Source organism: Artemia sp. Qi Xiang Cuo, chromosome 11 (assembly GCF_049724085.1).
Source record: "Artemia sp. Qi Xiang Cuo chromosome 11, ASM4972408v1, whole genome shotgun sequence".
NCBI lineage: Eukaryota > Metazoa > Arthropoda > Branchiopoda > Anostraca > Artemiidae > Artemia > Artemia sp. Qi Xiang Cuo.
This window is the reverse complement of record NC_142804.1, coordinates 19,515,606-19,537,891: the sequence shown is the minus strand read 5'-3', so window position 1 is coordinate 19,537,891 and position 22,286 is coordinate 19,515,606. Positions and strand designations below refer to the sequence as shown.

The 22,286-nt window shown below is 34.4% G+C and overlaps 1 pseudogene; it reads left to right on the top strand.

Moving 5' to 3' along the window:
- Nucleotides 1–21,598, top strand: part of LOC148946733 (E3 ubiquitin-protein ligase MIB2-like) — a 37,227-nt pseudogene extending 15,629 nt beyond the window's left edge.
- Nucleotides 21,599–22,286: the final 688 nt, after the last annotated feature.

Sequence of the window (22,286 nt, the reverse complement as noted above, 5' to 3'; positions counted from 1 at the left end):
AGATTTTTAACCCAATTAATTTCCTTTAAAATGAGCTATTGAACAACCCTCTACGATGTTCCAGTGCCAAGCTATATCTGTATAAAAAATAAAAAAAAAAGAAAAAAAAAAGAAAAAAATATACCGTTTGGGGACAATAACGTGGTTAAAGTCAATTTTCTTGATTTTCAACCCAATATATTTCCCTTGCTGTTCAAGCCAAGGGACAGAAAGTTTCCTATACAGGGGTTTCGGACAAGGCGGTTCTAATGGTGTACTTTTTGTTTTGATCTGACTCCTTTTTTAGGAGCTATGGGTTTTTATATTTCTTAACATTGGACGTGATCGTCTCTTACTAGGTTGCAGCGGTAGCTAGCTACCGCTGCAACCCGGATAAACTCGTTACCACGAGCTATTTGATAAATGACACCATTTATGATTGATCATTTATGTAATGATTATAATAACTTTATATTCGTTCTTTATTATAATACTATGGGTTACAGTTCGTTCCTTATTATAAACAGTTCAAGACAGGAAAATGTGGAGCTAGTGCCCTTAGAGAACGCAAATAGCTCTGACATCCCTCATTTGGGCTACAGTATAACGAATGCCCATGCTTTCTTGTGTCCCTGTAATTGATTTCACAATAATCCAAGCCGCCAAGTTAGAAATTAACCACTTTGTCAGTTGAAAATTTTAATGCTATATTATTTTCAAGGATATCAAAAAGAATTTGACATAATTCAATATCCGTCGGATAGAGCTTGCAGATATCAGGGTGACATTGCCAAGTAACCTGCTGCCCAATTTTTGGTTTTGAATGTTTACTCAGATTGTTATAGGTGACTTCAGCTATCATAATTTCCTTGTCAGATCTAGTTTTAGAGCATTTTTCAATAGTTTTCTCGTACTTTTCAGGACAGTTTGTTCTACTACACAGAGAAATTTTTTGCCAAATATTCAGTAGAACTAAACGAACTGTTTAAAACACAGTTAGAAATGCTTTTTTCTTGAGTCGGTGTTCCAGGAATTTGTTCTAAATCATTAGTCTTACAAACACATTTACTAATAACCCTAACAGGCTCGTTTTCGCCATAATTGAAAATTATTGCTTTTCCTTCGCTGTTGATAGGTATGCTTGTATATATATTTTTATTGCTGCTACATAAACTGCAATTGCTCCTTCCAAAATTAATATACGAATTTTCTAAGAAGTACGCCTCCGTATATTCACTGGGTTGTCGAACATTTTCCATTGCATCTATAAACTGTTCCGCAGTTGCCAATCCATACTTTGGAAGCTTTTCGTTAAACTGACAACATTTCTTTTGGATATTACTATGAAGCTTTGCCAAGGAATTTCTAGCCGACTTTTCAACAGCATCCGCTCTTTCAAAGAGAATTTTAATCTGTAATTTTGAATACTTTTTGTGATCCCGATAAAACATGCGTAAAATGTTTCTCAATTTACAAAGATCAGCCTGCATTTTTGCCATCTTCTTGTATTTCTGAATGTAATTTCTGCCCTTTGTACTTATGCGTTCTTCGGTACAACCTCGCAGATAATTTAATTTTTTCATTATAGATTTTGTCACCACAGTAACGCTCCTTGATCTTTTGTAAATTGGCTGTCTCAATTTTTGCATGTCTATAATCTTCATCATTGTGATAACACATCTTGCTGTTTTGTTTTGCTCTCTCAATTAGTTACTTCTCGATACGCCTGGTCGGTTGAATACCTTTGTTTTGCTCTCTCAATTATTACTTCTCGATACGCCATGTTGTCGGTTCGAATACCTTCTGTATTTGCTCTCTCAATTTTTACTTCTCGATGCGCCTGGTCGGTTGAATACCTTTGCTTTTCTCTTTTCAAGATACTATCTCTGTTGTTTGTTTATGTAGCAGTTTATGTAGCAGCAATAAAAATATATATACAAGCATACCTATCAACAGCGAAGGAAAAGCAATAATTTTCAATTATGGCGAAAACGAGCCTGTTAGGGTTATTAGTAAATGTGTTTGTAAGACTAATGATTTAGAACAAATTCCTGGAACACCGACTCAAGAAAAAAGCATTTCTAACTGTGTTTTAAACAGTTCGTTTAGTTCTACTGAATATTTGGCAAAAAATTCTCTGTGTAGTAGATCAAACTGTCCTGAAAAGTACGAGAAAACTATTGAAAAATGCTCTAAAACTAGATCTGACAAGGAAATTATGATAGCTGAAGTTACCTATAACAATCTGAGTAAACATTCAAAACCAAAAATTGGGCAGCAGGTTACTTGGCAATGTCACCCTGATATCTGCAAGCTCTATCCGACGGATATTGAATTATGTCAAATTCTTTTTGATATCCTTGAAAATAATATAGCATTAAAATTTTCAACTGACAAAGTGGTTAATTTCTACCTTGGCGGCTTGGATTATTGTGAAATTAATTACAGGGACACAAGAAAGCATGGGCATTCGTTATACTGTAGCCCAAATGAGGGATGTCAGAGCTATTTGCGTTCTCTAAGGGCACTAGCTCCACATTTTCCTGTCTTGAACTGTTTATAATAAGGAACGAACTGTAACCCATAGTATTATAATAAAGAACGAATATAAAGTTATTATAATCATTACATAAATGATCAATCATAAATGGTGTCATTTATCAAATAGCTCGTGGTAACGAGTTTATCCGGGTTGCAGCGGTAGCTAGCAACCTTCCGGGTTGCAGCGGTAGCTAGCAACCTTAAGAAACGATCACGTCCAATGTTAAGAAATATAAAAACCCATAGCTCCTAAAAAAGGAGTCAGATCAAAACAAAAAGTACACCATTAGAACCGCCTTGTCCGAAACCCCTGTATAGGAAACTTTCTGTCCCTTGGCTTGAACAGCAAGGGAAATATATTGGCTTGAAAATCAAGAAAATTGACTTTAACCACGTTATTCTCCCCAAACGGTATATTTTTTTCTTTTTTTTTTCTTTTTTTTTTCTTTTTTATCCAGAGATAGCTTGGCACTGGAACATCGTAGAGGGTTGTTCAATAGCTCATTTTAAAGGAAATTAATTGGGTTAAAAATATATAGTAAATAAAATAAATTATTTATAACAGAGAATAAATTTTTCCAATAAAAACTGTATTTTTGATGCAGTGACGTCATAATTACTATATAAGAAACGTCAAAACTGTAAATATAGTTAAGATTACAGTATTTATATTATACATCATTATAAATTATAAAAGGTTCAAATATTCAAAGATTATAGAGTTAAAAATTTTCCCACACCGGGAATCGAACCCGAGCCTGTTTTATAGTAAAGAACGAACTCTTGCCCTTAGTTACCTATGTCTTGTCAAATTAGCTAATTATATAATAAAGAACGACCTCTTGCCTATACTAAATTATATAGGCCACTTAACTATAGTATAAGTTAGTAAATCACTGAAATAACAAACCATTCAATACATTGGACTTAGTTAGCTACTTGATTGTTTGAGTTTCGTCTCTTACTATTTAAAAGAAGAAAAAGCCGTAGGCTTTTTTACAATAAAGAACGACCTCTTGCCTATACTAAATGCCATTGCCACTTAATAAGAGACGATCACGTCCAATGTTAAGAAATATAAAAACCCATAGTTCTTAAAAAAAGAGTCATTATAATAAGGAACGAACTGTAACCCATAGTATTATAATAAAGAACGAATATAAAGTTATTATAATCATTACATAAATGATCAATCATAAATGGTGTCATTTATCAAATAGCTCGTCGTAACGAGTTTATTACAATAAAGAACGACCTCTTGCCTATACTAAATGCCATTGCCACTTAATAAGAGACGATCACGTCCAATGTTAAGAAATATAAAAACCCATAGTTCTTAAAAAAGAGTCAGATCAAAACAAAAAGTACACCATTAGAACCGCCTTGTCCGAAACCCCTGCATAGTAAAATTTCTGTCCCTTGGCTTGAACAGCAAGGGAAATATATTAGCTTGAAAATCAAGAAAAGTGGCAGCTACTACAACATTCTGCCTAAACGGGATATTTTTTTCTTTTTTCTTTTTTTTTCTTTTTTTGTATCCAGAGATAGCTGGGCACTGGAACATCGTAGAGGGTTGTTCAATAGCTCATTTTAAAGGAAATTAATTGGGTTAAAAATCTATAGTAACTAAAATAAATTATTTCTAAAAGAGAATAAATTTTTCCACCAAAAACTGCATTTTGATGTCTTTTCACACTGCAGTCTTTCAAACATAATCGTATACCAGCGGTAAGAATTGAACCCACGCCTCTGAAGAGACTGGTGGCTAACACCAGTGCCTTGGACCACTCGGCCAGGCTGCCTCTCATAAATAAATATATATGTGAATTTGGGTTGCAGCAGTAGCTAGCAACCTAGTAATAGACGATCAGTCCAATGCTAAGAAATATAAAAACCCAAAACTCCTAAAAATAGAGTCAGATCAAAATACAGTAAAGAACGATCTCTCGCCCATAGTAACTGATATATGGTGGCTCTAGGGGTATCCGGGTTGCAGCGGTAGCTAGCAACCTCCGGGTTGCAGCGGTAGCTAGCAACCTAGTAAGAGACGATCACGTCCAATGTTAAGAAATATAAAAACCCATAGTTCTTAAAAAAAAGAGTCAGATCAAATCAAAAAGTACACCATTAGAACCGCCTTGTCCGAAACCCCTGCATAGTAAAATTTCTGTCCCTTGGCTTGAACAGCAAGGGAAATATATTGGCTTGAAAATCAAGAAAAGTGGCAGCTACTACAACATTCTGCCTAAACGGGATATTTTTTTCTTTTTTTTTTTCTTTTTTTTCTTTTTTTGTATCCAGAGATAGCTTGGCACTGGAACATCGTAGAGGGTTGTTCAATAGCTCATTTTAAAGGAAATTAATTGGGTTAAAAATCTATAGTAACTAAAATAAATTATTTCTAAAAGAGAATAAATTTTTCCACCAAAAACTGCATTTTGATGTCTTTTCACACTGCAGTCTTTCAAACATAATCGTATACCAGCGGTAAGAATTGAACCCACGCCTCTGAAGAGACTGGTATAATAAAGAACGACCTCTTGCCTATACTAATTTTTATGCACCACTTAATTATAGTATAGGTTAGTAATTCCACAGATAGCTACACACTGGAACATCGTAGGGAGTTGTTCAATGGCTCATTTAAAAACAAATTAATGGGGTTAAAAATATCCGGGTTGCAACGGTAGCTAGCAACCTAGTAAGAGACGATCACGTCCAATGTTAAGAAATATAAAAATCCCTAACTCCTAAAAAAAGAGTCAGCTCCAAACAAAAAGTACACCATTAGTATTACAGTAAAGAACGACATGACCATGCTAAGTGAAATAATCCATTTTACATTAAAAGACGATCATTAGAATAATAAACCATTGCATACATTCGACTTAGTTAGCTGCTTGATTGTTTGAGGTTCGTCTCTTACTATTTCGGAGAAGAATTAGTCCGGGTTGCAGCGGTAGCTAGCAACCTAGTAAGAGACGATCACGTCCAATGTTAAGAAATATAAAAACCCATAGTTCTTAAAAAAAGAGTCAGATCAAAACAAAAAGTACACCATTAGAACCGCCTTGTCCGAAACTTCTGCATAGTAAAATTTCTGTCCCTTGGCTTGAACAGCAAGGGAAATATATTGGCTTGAAAATCAAGAAAAGTGGCAGCTACTACAACATTCTGCCTAAACGGGATATTTTTTTCTTTTTTTTTTCTTTTTTTTTCTTTTTTTGTATCCAGAGATAGTTTGGCACTGGAACATCGTAGAGGGTTGTTCAATAGCTCATTTTAAAGGAAATTAATTGGGTTAAAAATCTATAGTAACTAAAATAAATTATTTCTAAAAGAGAATAAATTTTTCCACCAAAAACTGCATTTTGATGTCTTTTCACACTGCAGTCTTTCAAACATAATCGTATACCAGCGGTAAGAATTGAACCCACGCCTCTGAAGAGACTGGTGGCTAACACCAGTGCCTTGGACCACTCTGCCAGGCTGCCTCTCATAAATTTATAATAAAGATCGAACTCTTCCCTATACTAACTTGCATACGCAACTTCACTATAGTTAAGATTACAGTATTTATATTATGCATCATTATAAATTATAAAAGGTTCAAATGTTCGAAGATTATAGAGTTAAAAATTTTCCCACCCCGGGAATCGAACCCGAGCCTGTTAAGTGAAAGTTAAAAAATGTTTTGCTAGTTTTACATGAAAGAACGAACCTTAGTCCATATACAATAAAGAACGACACCTTGCCCATGTTAACTTAAACATAAATAGGGATTATGTAATTTCCAATAGTATCATGGCTGTAGAGATGGCTGAAACCTAGTTACAATAAAAAACGATCATTGGAATAACAAAAATTGCATACCTTTGGAATTAGCTGACTACTTGATTATTTGAGACTCGTCTCTTACTATTTAAAAGAAGAAAAAGCCGTAGGCTTTTTCCTGTGTGTAATCAGTTGATTATCATAGGCAGCGCGCTAGCACTGCCTGAGTAAAGAACGATGTGGGCACAATATGTTTTTTTCCTATAATAAAGAACTACCTCTTGGCTATACTAAATGCAGCGGTAGCTAGCAACCTAGTAAGAGACGATCACGTCCAATGTTAAGAAATATAAAAACCTATAGTTCCTAACAGAGGAGTCAGATCAAAACAAAAAGTACACCATTAGAACCGCCTTGTCCGAAATCCCTGTATAGGAAACTTTCTGTCCCTTGGCTTGATTACATTAAAAGACGATCACTGAAATAACAAACTATTCCATACATTGGACTTAGTTAGCTACTTGATTGTTTGAGTTTCGTCTCTTACTATTTAAAAGAAGAAAAAGCCGTAGGCCTTTTCCTGTTTGTATTTATAGTTAAAAAACGAACTCAAGTCCAAAGAAACTGAACACTGTGGTTCATTCATATTATCTTCATTATTTTAGCTAGAATGTACATAAACAAGTTTCTTTTTTAAATTTTAAATTGAAAAGATAGTGCTTTTAATTCAACATATTAAAAGTTCTCCCCGACGGGGAATCGAACCCCCTTCTCCCAGGTAACAAGTGGGCATACTTACCATTAGACTATCGAAGACTTATAAAATAAAAGTTACATATAAGATATGATAATAATTTTTTAATCCGGGTTACATAAAGGCTCGATCATCGAATTTCCTGGTTGCAGCGGTAGCTAGCAACCTAGTAAGAGACGATCACGTCCAATGTTAAGAAATATAAAAACCCAGAATTCCTAAAAAAGGAGTCAGATCAAAACAAAAGTACACCATTAAAACCGCCTTGTCCCAAACCTCTGTATAGGAAACTTTCTGTCCCTTGGCTTGAACAGCAAGGGAAATATATTGGCTTGAAAATCAAGAAAAGTGGCAGCTATTACAACATTCTGCCTAAACGGGATATATTTTTCTTTTTTCTCTTTTCTTTTGTATCCAGAGATAGCTTGGCACTGGAACATCGTAGAGGGTTGTTCAATAGCTCATTTTAAAGGAAATTAATTGGGTTAAATATCTATAGTAACTAAAATAAATTATTTCTAAAAGAGAATAAATTTTTCCACCAAAAACTGCATTTTCGATGTCTTTTCACACTGCAGTCTTTCAAACATAATCGCATACCAGCGGTAAGATTTGAACCCACGCCTCCGAAGAGACTGGTGGCTAACACCAGTGCCTTGGACCACTCGGCCAGGCTGCCTCTTATAATTTGGGTTGCAGCAGTAGCTAGCAACCTAGTAAGAGACGATTAGTCCCATGCTAAGAAATATAAAAACCCAAAACTCCTAAAAATAGAGTCAGATCAAAACAAAAGTATATCATTAGAACTACCTTGTCTGAAACCCTACTAGATAAATAATGAATGTCATCATAGTTTTATATTAGAGCTATGACGTGAATAGAAAAACACGAAAATATATTGTTGTTTCTGAAGACGTCATTAAATAATATCATTGCGCCATGACGTCAATAAATTACATTAAGGCTCGATCATCGACTTATAATAAAGAACGAATATTCTACCGATTGTCTACTAATAACCATATAATACGTAATAAGTGACATGACGTAATATCTAAAACCTATTGTGTACTAATAACCATATATGACGTAATGAGCGACATGACGTAAAAATTGAAAAAATGAATTTTTATTTTATTTTCATTTTCAGTTCAGAATCGCTAAAGTTATAAACTGCAAAAATATTTATGGTGTCTGAACAATAGTTATAATCTTTTAATTTAGACTAGAAAAATACCTGAAAATTTAAAAATTAGTTTAATTTTTTGTTAGGTTCTTGATACTTGATACGTGAGATAAACATTCAACTAATGGTTACATAATGGTTTCAATCAAGCAAGCTACACGCAAATTAAAAAAACAGTACTACCAATAAAACAGAGATAGCATCTTGAAAAGAGAAAAGCAAAGGTATTCAACCGACCAGGCGTATCGAGATGCGAAAATTGATAGTGACAAACAGCGTTATTATAATGATGTAGTTTATAGACATGCGAAAATTGAGATTACATTAAAAGACGATCATTGGAATAACAAACAATTGCATACATTGGACTTAGTTAGCTACTTGATTGTTTGAGTTTCGTCTCTTACTATTTAAAAGAAGAAAAAGCCGTAGGCTTTTTCCTGTTTGTATTTATAGTTAAAAAACGAACTCAAGTCCAAAGAAACTGAACACTGTGGTTCATTCATATTATCTTCATTATTTTAGCTAGAATGTAAATAAACAAGATTCTTTTTTAAATTTTAAATTGAAAAGATAGTGCTTTTAATTCAACATATTAAAAGTTCTCCCCGACCGGGAATCGAACCCCCTTCTCCCAGGTAACAAGTGGGCATACTTACCATTAGACTATCGAAGACTTATAAAATAAAAGTTACATATAAGATATGATAATAATTTTTTAATCCGGGTCCGGGTTGCAGCGGTAGCTAGCAACCTAGTAAGAGACGATCACGTCCAATGTTAAGAAATATAAAAACCCATAGTTCCTAACAAAGGAGTCAGATCAAAACAAAAAGTAAACCATTAGATCCGGGTTGCAGTGGTAGCTAGCAACCTAGTAAGAGACGATCACGTCCAATGTTAAGAAATATAAAAACCCATAGTTCCTAACAAAGGAGTCAGATCAAAACAAAAAGTACACCATTAGAACCGCCTTGTCCGAAACCCCTGTATAGGAAACTTTCTGTCCCTTGGCTGGAACAGCAAGGGAAATATATTGGCTTGAAAATCAAGAAAATTGACTTTAACCACGTTATTCTCCATAAACGGGATATTTTTTTCTTTTTTTCTTTTTTTTGTATCCAGAGATAGCTTGGCACTGGAACATCGTAGAGGGTTGTTCAATAGCTCATTTTAAAGGAAATTAATTAGGTTAAAAATCTATAGTAACTAAAATCAATTATTTCTAAAAGAGAATAAATTTTTACAACAAAAACTGCATTTTTGATGTCTTTTAACACTGCAGTCTTTCAAACATAATCGTATACCAGCGGTAAGATTTGAACCCACGCCTCCGAAGAGACTCGTGGCTAACACCAGTGCCTTGGACCACTCGGCCAGGCTGCCTCTCATAAATAAATATATATATGAATTTGGGTTGCAGCAGTAGCTAGCAACCTAGTAAGAGACGATCAGTCCAATGCTAAGAAATATAAAAACCCAAAACTCCTAAAAATAGAGTCAGATCAAAACAAAAGTACATCATTAGAATTACCTTGTCTGAAACCCTAATAGATGAATAATAAATGTCATCATAGTTTTATATTAGAGCTATGACGTGAATAGAAAAACACGAAATTATATTGTTGTTTCTGAAGACGTCATGAAATAATACCATTGCGCCATGACATCATGAAATAAAATCATTACGCCGTGACGTCATAATTAGTATATAAGAAAAGTCAAAACTGTAAATTCTCTCATTCTGGATTAGATAATGATTAGATCAAAGCAAGCTATACGCAAGTTGAAAAAACAGTCCTACACAAACAACAGAGATAGTAACTTGAAAAGAAAAAAGCAAAGGTATTCAACCGACCAGGCGTATCAAGAAGTAATAATTGAGAGAGCAAAACAAAGGTATTCAACCGACCAGGCGTATCGAGAAGTAATAATTGAGAGAGCAAAACAAAACAGCAAGATGTGTTATCACAATGATGTAGTTTATAGACATGCAAAAATTGAGACAACCAATTACATTAAAGAACGATGTTCAGTCCATAGTAACTGAAGTTTTATTAGGAACCATTATATAGATGAGGCTTACAGTACTCAAAGGTTACTGTTTACAAAGTGTTGAAAAGATATTAAGACTATAATTGGAAAACCACACCATTTCATACATTAGAATTAGTTAGCCACTTGATTGTTTGAGGTTCGTCTCTTGCTATTTCAAAGAAGAAAAAGCCATAGGCTTTTTCCTGTTTGTAACAAGGTTATTATTTTTACACTGAAACCTAGTAAAGAACATTTACATAAAAAATCGATGTCTGCCAAGAAGATCTAATGTAGTACTAATTAATAGAAGTTTTATTTAGACTTTAAATAGATAAATGTGTAAAATTTGTCTCTGGCAGGATTTGAACCTGCAGCCTTGGGAGTATATTATAAGGAGATGTCATTACTCCTTGTATTATGAAGTCAGAGTCATGACACATTAACCGTTGCATCTCAAGTAACTTCATAATATAGCGTTTTTCTATTTACGTCATACTTCTAATGAAACTATGACGACATTGATTATCTAGTATATGAAAATGCAGTTTTCAGTAATATGATTAGAGGGCAACTAATCCTCCTCGCTCGCCCACCATCCCATTTGCCCATTATATTTAATCCGGGTTGCAGCGGTGGCTAGCAACCTAGTAAGAGACGATCACGTCCAATGTTAAGAAATATAAAAACCCATAACTCCTACAAAAAAAAGTCAGATCAAAACAAAAAGTACACCATTACAACCACCATGTCTGAAATCCCTATATAGGAAACCTTCTGTCATTTGGCTTGAACAGCAAGGGAAATATATTGGCTTGAAAATCAAGAAGAGTCGCAGCTACTACAGCCTTCTGCCTAAACGGCATCTTTTTTTCTTTCTTCTTCTTTCTTTTCCACAGATAGCTTGGAACTGGAACATTGTAGAGAGTTGTTCAATGGCTCATTTTAAAGGAAATCTCTAGATCTAGTGCCATTTGTACTTAATTTTTTTTTAATAGAATCACTTTTTTACGGAAAACTTAACTTTTTATGTGCTATATTGATCAATGACGTCATAGTCGTAGGATGTAGTTAGTATTGGATGTAGTTAGTACATAAAGGCTCGATCATCAAATAAAGCTGAAACTAAGTAAAGGACAATTATGCCTCCATATATTCACAGTTATGTCTAAAATTTCCCATTACATCTGTAAACTGTTCCACAGTTGCCGGTCCATACCTTGGAAGCTTTTCATTAAACATGCAACATTTCTTTTGGATATTACTATGAAGTTTTGCGAAAGCATTTCTAGCCGACTTTTCAACAAAATCCGCTCTTTCAGAGAGAATTTGATCTGTAATTTTGAATATTTTTCGTAATCCCGGTAAAACATTCGTAAAATGTTTCTCAATTTACGAAGATCAGCCTGCATTGTTGCCATCTTTTTGGACTTCTGGATATAATTTTTAATTTTGTCCTCATGCGTTCTTTGCAGCTTGTGTAAACTGCAAAAATATCCATGGTATCCGAGCAATAATTTAAATCTTTCAATTCAAGCTAGAAAAATACCTTAAAATTTTAAAATTAGTTTTATTTTTGGTTAGGTTCTAACTACCCGACGTAGAATTTAATATGTATTTCCAGACCAATAAATTCAATTTTTTTATAAATAATTTCTTAGACCACACTGCTTTTCCATTTACAAAAAATTAAACAAGAAAAACGGGTTTTAATTTCTATAAAACAGTGAATACAAAATACTTAATTAAACAAAAATACTCCGAATATTTCGGCCCCACATCCGGGAGCCTTTCTCAACGGAAAAGCAAAAAAATTTCTTACATCAACATAAAAAACATACTAAACAAACAAAACAAAAAATATAAATAAATAGGAAGTTTTCTTTGTGAGTGTGAGTTTTCTTTTCCTATTTATTTATATTTTTTCTTTGTTTGTTTAGTATGTTTTTTATGTTGATGTAAGAAATTTTTTTGTTTTTCCTTTGAGAAAGGCTCCCGGATGTGGGGCCGAAATATTCGTAGTATTTTTGTTTAATTAAGTTTTTTGTATTCACTGCTTTACAGAAATTAAAACCCGTTTTTCTTGTTTAATTTTTGCAATTTTTTATATATCTTATTTTTCAGTTTAGAATCGCTAAAGTTATTATGTAAACTGAAAATTTTTTTATGATATCTCAGCAATAATTTTAATCTTTTCATTCAAACTAACAAAATACCTGAAAAATTTAAAAATTGTTTTATTTTTTGTTAGGTTATGGGTACTTGATACGAGACTTAAGAAATGATAATTAGATAAGAAAATTATTGATTGTTTATTTATAGTAATAAGATGCCTTCTAAGCGACTTATACGTAATTAAAAAAAACAGTACTACACAAAGAACAGAGATAGCATCTTGAAAAAAGAAAAGCAAAGGTATTCAACCGACCAGGCGTATCGAGAAGTAAAAATTGAGAGAGCCAAACAAAACAACAAGAAGTGTTATCACAATGTTGAAGATTATAGACATGCAAAAATTGACAGTGACAAACAGCGTTATTATAATGATGAAGTTTATAGACATGCAAAAATTGATAGTGACAATTAGCGTTATTATAATAATGAAGTTTGTAGACATGCAAAAACTGAGACAGCCAAACAAAAGAGCAAGGAACGGTATGATAATGATAAAGATTACCGAAACAAACATAAGAAAAAAGTTGCTACCAGAATAATGGGTAGATACTGGGGTGACAAAAGCTATAATGTAAAAATTAAAACCTCTGCGAGGCTTTACCAAAGAACGCATAAGGACAAAGTGAAAAATTACATTCAGAAGTCCAAGAAGATGGCAAAAATGCATATTGATCTTCGTAAATTGAGAAACATTTTACGAATGTTTTACCAAGATTACGAAAAGTATTCAAAATAACAGATTAAAATTCTTTTTGAAAGAGCGGATGCTATTGAAACACTGGATAGAAACGCTCTGGCAAAACTTCATAGTAATATCCAAAAGAAATGTTGTCAGTTTAATGAAAAGCTTCCAAGCTATGGACTGGGAACATTGGATCAGTTTATAGATGCAATGGAAAATTCTAGACAACACAGTGAATATACGGGGGCGTACTTCTTAGAAAATTCGTAAATTAATTTTGGAAGGAGCAATTGCAGTTAGTGTAGCAGTAATAAAAATGTATATACAAGCATACCCATGAACAGCAAAGGAAAAGCAATGTTAATCAATTATGGCGGAAACGAGCCTGTTAGGGTTATTAGTATATGTCTTTGTAAGATTCCTCCTCAAGAAAAAAGTATTTCTAACTGTATTTTAAACAGTTCTGTTAGTTCTACTGAATATTTGGCAAAAAATGCTCTGTGTTGTAGAACAAGCTGTCCTGAAAAGTACAAGACAACTATTGAAAAATGCTCTGAAACTAGATCTGACAAGGAAATTATGATGACTGAACTCACCTATAACAATCTAATTAAACATTCAAAAAACAAAAAAAAATGGGCAGCAGGTTACTTGGCAATGTCATCCTGATATGTGCGAGCTCTATCCGATGGATATTGCATTATGTCAAATTCTTTTTGAAATGTTTGACAATAATATAGCCTAGCATTAAAATTTTCAACTAATAAAATGGTTAATTTCTACCTTGACGGCTTGGATTATTGTGAAATCAATTACAGGGACACAAGAAAGCATGGGCATTCGTTGTACTGCAGCCCAAATGAGGGGTGTCAGAGCTATTTGCGTTCTCTAAGGGCACTAACTCCACATTTTCCTCTCTTGACCTGTTTCATTAATAGCGTATATAAGGCAGTATTAAAATCTAAGATTATACAACATATTAATCTACTAAAAGTCGAGGGTTCGTACAAGGAGCTAAGTGATTATTTAGAAGAAGTGTCAAGTAGACTCAATTGTAATAGTCAAGACGTCATCTACGGTGATAGCAATATTAGAGTTTCTGTAGAAGAAAATACAATAATAAACTTATTTGGTGAGAGCCTTGATAAGGTAGCTAACATCAGATTAAATAACCTTCATATCGACTGTACACCGGAATGTATAAAGTGTCTAAATAATTTTGAAATGGCAATGATTCAATTTGTAATGCTTTGCCTTACGATCGTCAGATTAGGGCAAGTAATTGCGTTGAAGAGACCTAGAAGAGAACTTGTTGACGCTCTTAAGGGTAGAATAGTATATCTACCTGTTGATATGCAAGCAAATGTAGAAATTCAGCCTGAAAAACTTCTTAACATTGATAGTTTTGTAGTCATTGTCAATGGTCAGCCTACTTATAACAAGAATGTTTGGACTGCACTAATAGATTTGAGAAAAGTTCATGAAGCACTGTTGTGGTTAAGAGAGAACAACAGTCTCTATGAAAAAAATACGTGCATACACCCTAGAAGATTTAAATAAAATACTTGAAACGCGTCTTGCTAAAAAACGGTTGGTGTTGATAATTTACCTGAAATATCGGAAGCTGCAATCCTTCAGAAGCTGACAGAAAGCGCAAAATCTACATTAGTTGAACATTTTCTGTCCAGCCGCTGAATTCAGCGGTTCCAAAATACTTCATAGAAGATTTTAAGCTGTGGGGGAGTGTCCTCCTCAAAAACATATTTTCTATCTGGAAATCAACTACGCTGAACAAAACGGCTATCTCACAATTTTGATTGGATGTGTTTGGGGTAAGGATGGGCGTGGGGGGGACTAGTTGCCCTCCAATCACTTTCGACTATTAAAAAGTGTACTAGCCCTTTGAATTTCCAATTGAATGAGCATGTTTTGAAGTTTCTACGACAACGCCTTCTATAAAAAACCTTACATGCCCCCAGGGCATAACTTAAAACCCTTGCCCTGAGGGTTGTGGGGGAGTGTCCTCCTCAAAAACATATTTTCTATCTGGAAATCAACTGCGCTGAACAAAATCCCTATCTCACAGTATGGATTAGATGTGTTTGAGAGACTGATTGCCTTGAGAGGGGGGAGGCTAGTTGCCCTCCTATCACCTTTGATTATGAAAAAGAGCACTAGAACTCTCGATTTCTAATCGAATGAGCCCCTTTTGAAGTCTCTACGACGATCAATGATCAATTCTATATGAAGTGCCCTGCTTTAAAGAAAAAAATTTAATTAACTGTATATTGTCAACATTGATCTTAAATGCCCTCAGGGCATAACTTAAAACCCTTGCCCTGAGGGTTGTGGGGGAGTGTCCTCCTCAAAAAGATATTTTCTATCTGGAAATCAACTACGCTGAACAAAATGGCTATCTCAAAATTTTGATGGACCGTGTTTGGGGAATGACGGGCGTGGGGGGGGGGCTAGTTGCCCTCCAATCACTTTCGACTATTAAAAACGGCACTAGCCACTCCAATTTCCAATCGAATGAGCCCTTTTCGAAGTTTCTACGACAACGTCTTCGATACGAAGTACCCGGGTATGGAAAAAAAACAACACATTTTGCCCACATTTTTCTTTACTTAGGCAGCGCTAGTGCGCTGCCTATGATCATCTATATAATGATTCCTTATAATACTTCAGCTACTCTGGACTAAAGTTCGTTCTTTAATGTAACCTTAATGTGAAAACAGGAAAAACCTACGACTTTTTCTTCTTTGGAATAGTAAGAGGCGATCAGTTACTTTTAATGTAATAATTGACTAGTACCATTTTTGATGAACTATATCGGTCCTTTATGTAACAATGTATGCAATGGTTTGTTATTCCAATAATCGTCTTTTAATGTAGTACAATTCACTCCTTGATGTTACTTTTGTTTTGATCTGACTCTATTTTTAAGAGTTCCGGGTATTTATATTTCTTAGCATTGGACGTGATCGTCTCTTACTAAGTTGCTAGCTACTGCTGCAACCCGGATTCACATAGTTATGAGAGGCAGTGTGGCCGAGTGGTCCACGGCTCTGGTGTTAGCTATCAGTCTCTTCGGAGGTGTGGGTTCAAATCTTACCGTTAGTAGTATTTTATACCAAAGCAAACAAATTACTTGTTTGAGTCTTAAATTATAATCTTACTTTAGTTACTATGGACTGAAAGTTTGTTCTTTACTATAATGGAGCCTTTTTGCGGATTTTAATGTAATTTAAATATATCTGTACTAGCCAATACTGTAGTTAAGTGGCCTGTAAAAGATAGTATAGACAAGAGGTCGTTCTTTATTATAATCAAATATCTTTGAAAAGACTGCAGTATGAAAATACATCAAAAATGTAGTTTTTTGACAAAATTGATTCTACTTTAAAAACTATTTTATTTTTAATTACAAAAGACACTAGACGTAGCAATTTCTTTTACAATGAGCTATTATATAGCTATCTATGATTTTCTAGTGCCCAGCTATCTGAGGAGAAAGAAAAAGTGGAAAGAAAAAAAAAGCCGTTTGTGGAAAATATCGTGGTTAAAGTCAATTTTCTTGATTTTCAAGCCAATATATTTTCTTTGTTATTCAAGCCAAAGGACAGTAAGTTTACTATATAGAAGTTTCGGACGAGGCGGTTCTAATAGTGTACTTCTTGTTTTGATCTGAATCTTTTTTTCAGGAGTTATGGGGGGCGTGATCGTCTCTTACTAGGTTGCTAGCTACCGCTGCAACCTGGATATTCGTTAAAACTTACATATTCCCCATTTATAATGAAATGTTATTCCAATGATCGTCTTTTAATGTAATTACCACGAGCTGTTAGATCTTGTTTTCGTTTCTATGGGCTGAAGTTCGTTCCTTGCTGTAAATAAAACTAGAAAAATACCTGAGAATTTTAATATTAGTTTTAATTTTTGTTAGGTACTAACAACCCGACGTGTGGTTTCATGTGTATTTCCATAAAAAAAAATTCTATTTTTTTTATTTCAGCTTTATTTTCAGGATTGCTAAAGTTATTATTTATTATATAAACTGCAAAATATTTATGATGTCTGAGCATTAGTTTTAATTTTTTAATTAAAACTAGAAAATTATCTGAAAACTTTTAAATTTGTTTTGTTTTTTGCTAGGTTCTAACTCGACACGTGATTTTATGGGAATGATTTTAAACATGGACAAGATAATCCTTAATTTAAAAAAATTACAAACAGGAAAAAGCCTATAGCTTTTTCTTACTTGGAATAGTAAGAAACGAGCCTCAGTAAGGCATAGATATTTTATGTAAATAACTTGTTAGACTTTATAAAATAACTTGAGCGATTTTGAACTTGAAAAATAAAATAAAGAATGTATGCAGAATTTATGCAAATACTTTTTCTTTTACCAGTTGTAACAATCGTAAATTTTTCATATACAGAGTTCACTCTTTACTATAAATATAATAATTAAAATTATCATATACATAATGATTCCTATAATTACTCCAGTTACTATGGGCTACAGTTTGTTCTTTAATGTACCTTACTGTTAAATAACTTTATATTCGTTCTTTACTATAATTACATCACATATGGTTATCTTTTAATGTAAACATTGAATGACACGTCAGGTAGTTAGGAACTAACAACAAATAAAAATAATTTAAAAGTTTTCAGCTATTTTTCTAGCTTTAATTAAAAATTAAAATTATTGCTTATAAATTAAAATTTAAATTCAAAATTAAAAAAATTAAAAACAGACACGCAAGTGATCCTGAACTTAGAACTAAAATAAATAAAATTATCTTGTCGGAAGATTAACGTGTATAAATATTACATTTATTTATTACGTCATATACGGTTATTACATGATTATAATGTCATTCATCAAGCTTGCACACAAAATGCAGTCTTTTTTTTGTAAAAATTGATTCTATTTTAAAAACTATTTTATTTTTAATTACAAACGGCACTGTTTCCTCTGTCGTTCAAGCCAAGTGATGGTAAGTTTCCTATATAAAGATTTTGGATAAGGCGGTTCTAATAGTGTACTTCTTGTTTTGATCTGACTCTATTTTTAGGAGGTATGGGTCTTAGGAATTTTACTATGGGGTGTGGTCGTCTCTTACTAGGTTGCTAGCTACCACTTCACCCGGATTGCTAGATACCGCTGCAACCCGGATACTTTTTGTTTTGATCCGACTCTATTTTAGGAATTATGGGTTATTATATTTCTTAATATTGGACGTGATCGTCTCTTACTAGGTTGCTAGCTGCCGCTGCAACCCGAATCGTTCTTTACCATAATATAGTGAAAACTATAATAGTCCATAGCTCCCAAAAATAGTTTGATCAAAACAAAAAGTCCACTATTAGAAAACCCTAGTCCAAAACCCCTTTATAGGATTTACTATAATTAACAAAATAAACCTGATTACAAACAGGAAAAACCCTACGGCTTTTTCTTATTTGAAATAGTAAGAGACGAACCTCAAATAATCAAGTAACTAACTAAGTCGAATGTATGCAATGGTTTATTATTCTAATGATCGTCTTTTAATGTAAAATAGATTATTTCAGTTAGCATGGTCATGTTCTTTACTGTAATGATTTTCAATAAGATCATGTGACCCTTAGGGGTTTTTTCTCCTTTTTTTCAAGGCAAATTTACTCACGATCGTAACTTTTGATGGGTTAGATTAAACTCGGTGAAACTCAAATATTTAAAATCAGCATAAAAATCCGATTCTTCTGATGTATCTATTGATATCAAAATTCAGTTTTTTTTAGAGTTTCGAGTACTATTGAGCCGTGTCACTCTTACTATACAGTTCTTTACCACGAACTGCTTGATTCTTATTGTCGCTTGTTTTATAACCACAGACAAATTTTTACCTTTTAAAAGATATTTTATTATTAAAGCATTGAGTCCTCTAGTAAACAGACACGCACTTACAACAAAAAGTGAAAACTAACGAAACTGACACAAAAAAAAATTAAGCAAGAATCGATCCATATTAACTTTTTCAATCCAAATATGCAATAAAATATCTTGGGAAATACTTTCCATTTTACTCCTTTGAAAAAAAGCCTTTCAAGAAATGAGATAAATGAGACTCGCACCTTACCGCAGGTAAGCCAATTTTACCGAGATATAGAATTCGAATTTCTTCACCTGCCATAGCCTAGTAGAGGCTTGTCCGTTTAAGAATCGGTTTCCGAAGCAAAAGTGGATGTTACGTGTGTATCTTAAGCAATTGGAGCTTATTGCTATATTTACCATTTAGCAATACTCGGGAAAACAGAACTAGTTGGTCCCGTAATACCAAGGTCATTAGAAGCCCCTGAAAGCTCTCGAGAGGCAGCAGAGGAAACAAATACATTTTCTGTGGGTGACCATGTAGAGGTCGATGTTGATATTACATAGTTGAAAAGGCTACAAGAAAACCACGGAGGTTGGAGTCAAAGTATGACTAAATTGATCGGGAGACTGGGAGTTTTTCACCGCATCATAGAATTTGGAGACATAAGAGTGGCATATGATTACAGCGGCAATCTCTGGACTATAAATCCTAAAGCACTTTCCCGAGTTACCGTGTTCTCAATAGGAGAGGATGTTATTATTATTAAGGAAAATAATAAGGTTCAAGAGCTTCAACGTGGACAGTGTGAATGGATTGAAACTATGGAAACGACTCTTGGAAAAGTAGGGAAAGTGATGCATATTTATATGGATGGTGATGTTTGTGTTCAAACGTATTTGCGTGAACACAGTCGTGTTCAATCATGGACATTAAATTCTTTGTGCCTTATCAATGTCTCTGGCAATGCGAAATCTCACAATTTCGCCGGGAAGACTCAAAATAGGGAAAGCCTTCATCCTGAAATGGATTTGGTAGGAAGGGTACCTGAAGTCCAGTCGAACGAAAATGATTTGCTGGTTCATGAAGCTGCTAAAGGGAAAGTTGATAAAGTTAAGGAAATCCTGGCAAAAAATATGGAGAAGATTGATGAAAAATGTGACGGAAATACAGCGTTGCAAGTTACAGCCCATGAAGGGCATGTCGAGGTTGTTAAAGCGCTCTTACAAGCTAATGCTTCAATGAAAATTCAAGACGACGAAGGAGATACAGCTTTGCATTATAAAGTTTTTCGAAATAAGGAGGTGCTAACGGAAATGCTTTTGATGAAAGGTGCCAAAACTGACGCAATCAACAAAGGGAAATGTACGCCGCTTCATATAGCAGTTAATAAACAACACTTAGCATGCGTCAAATTTCTGATCAAGTTTAATTGTAGTCTAAATATGCAGGATTTTTTTGGCGACACCCCTTACATGACGCCATCTGTCGAAAGAACGATGAATTAGTTGAGTTATTATTGGCATGTCCTGGTATTGATCTCTTTATGAAAAATGCTCGTGGCTTTAATAGCCTCCATCACGCTTCTTTGAGGGGAACCATTTCGCAGCTGATAAAATTATTTTAAAATCCCGTCAATTGGTTGATGTGTTTAAAGACGATGGATTTGGGCCATTGCACTTGGCAACACTGAATAATCACCGTCCAGTTGCCGAACTTCTTCTAGTCCGGGGTTTAGCCGATCCTAACATTACGAATACTAAAGGTCAGACTCCTCTTTATCTGGCAGTGTCTCGGTTGCATCCATCTATAGTTCAACTGTTGGTGTCCTATGGGGCCAATCTAAACGTTCAAGATGAAGAAGGCAACACCCCATTGCACTATGTTCTAAAGAAACATGCCACGACGACTGGTGCCGTTTCAGAAGAAGAATCTCCTTTGATCTATTGGATAAAATAAGATTTAGCTGAGCAAGGTCGATTAGATGCTATTGGCCTTGCAATTGCTTGCTATCTAATTGAGAAAGGAGCCGATTCATCAAAACCAAACAAAGCCAAGAAGTTGCCTCTGGATTTTGTTCTTGAAAACGAAGTCAAAATCATTCTTTGGTCATTCATGACGAAAAAGCAATCTCCCTTATTAGAGGCTAAAAAATGCAAGCCATCAACATCCTATGCTCCTGATGCTGCTGCGAAATTGATGTCTGGTTTGAACTTGGAAGAGGCAGTGGAAGAACCCTCAGAATGTATAGTTTGTTGTGAAATTCGTGATCAAGTACAGCTTATTCCATGTGGACGTAATAGCTTGCTTAGATTGTGCAATTAGGATGAAAAAATTTTTGACGTGTAAAGAGGTTATTCGGCATAAATTAAAAAAAGATGGCATTTCATTTAATGTTGGAAGTAGCTCTCGGGCTGTGGAACTTTTACAGTACCTGGAAAAACGTGTTGCTGAGATGGAAGAGGCCACTAGGTGTCCAATTTGTTTAGAAAACAGAAAAAAATGTCGTATTTTCTTGCGGCCATGGAACTTGTGAAAGCTGTGCACAAACCCTTGAAACGTGTCATATGTGCCGGAAACCGATTCTTAAACGGACAAGCCTCTACTAGGCTATGGCAGGTGAAGAAATTCGAATTCTGTATCTCGGTAAAATTGGCTTACCCGCGGTAAGGTGCCAGTCTCATTTATCTCATTTCTTGAAAGGCTTTTTTTTAATAGTCGAAAGTAATTGGAAGGCAACTAACACCCCTTCCACGCCCACCATTTCCCCAAACACATCCAATCAAAATTTTGAGATAGCCATTCTGTTTGAAACAGATTAAAGTTCAGGAAATTATTCATTTGAGCAGGACACTCCCCCTACAGTTTTCAGGATAAGGGTTATAAGTTATGCCCTGGGAGCATATAAGTTTTTATTAAAATCTTTGTCGTGGAAACTTCAAAAAAGGCTCATTCGATTGGAAATTCAAAGGTCTAGTGCCCTTTTTAATAGTCGAAAGCTATTTGAGGGCAACTAATCCCCCTCTCTCACCACCTTTTCCCCAAACACATTCAATCAAAATTTTGAGATAGGCATTTTGTTCAGCGTTGTTGATTTCCAAATAGAAATTATGTTTCTGCGGAGGACACTCTCCCACAGCCATATACCCTGGGGGCGTATAAGGTTTTTATAGAACGCGTTGTCGTAGCAACTTGAAAAAGGGTTCATTCGATTGGAAATTGAAATGGCTAGTGCCCTTTTAATAGTCGAAAGTGATTTGAAGGCACCTAACACCCTTTCCACGCCCACCATTTCCC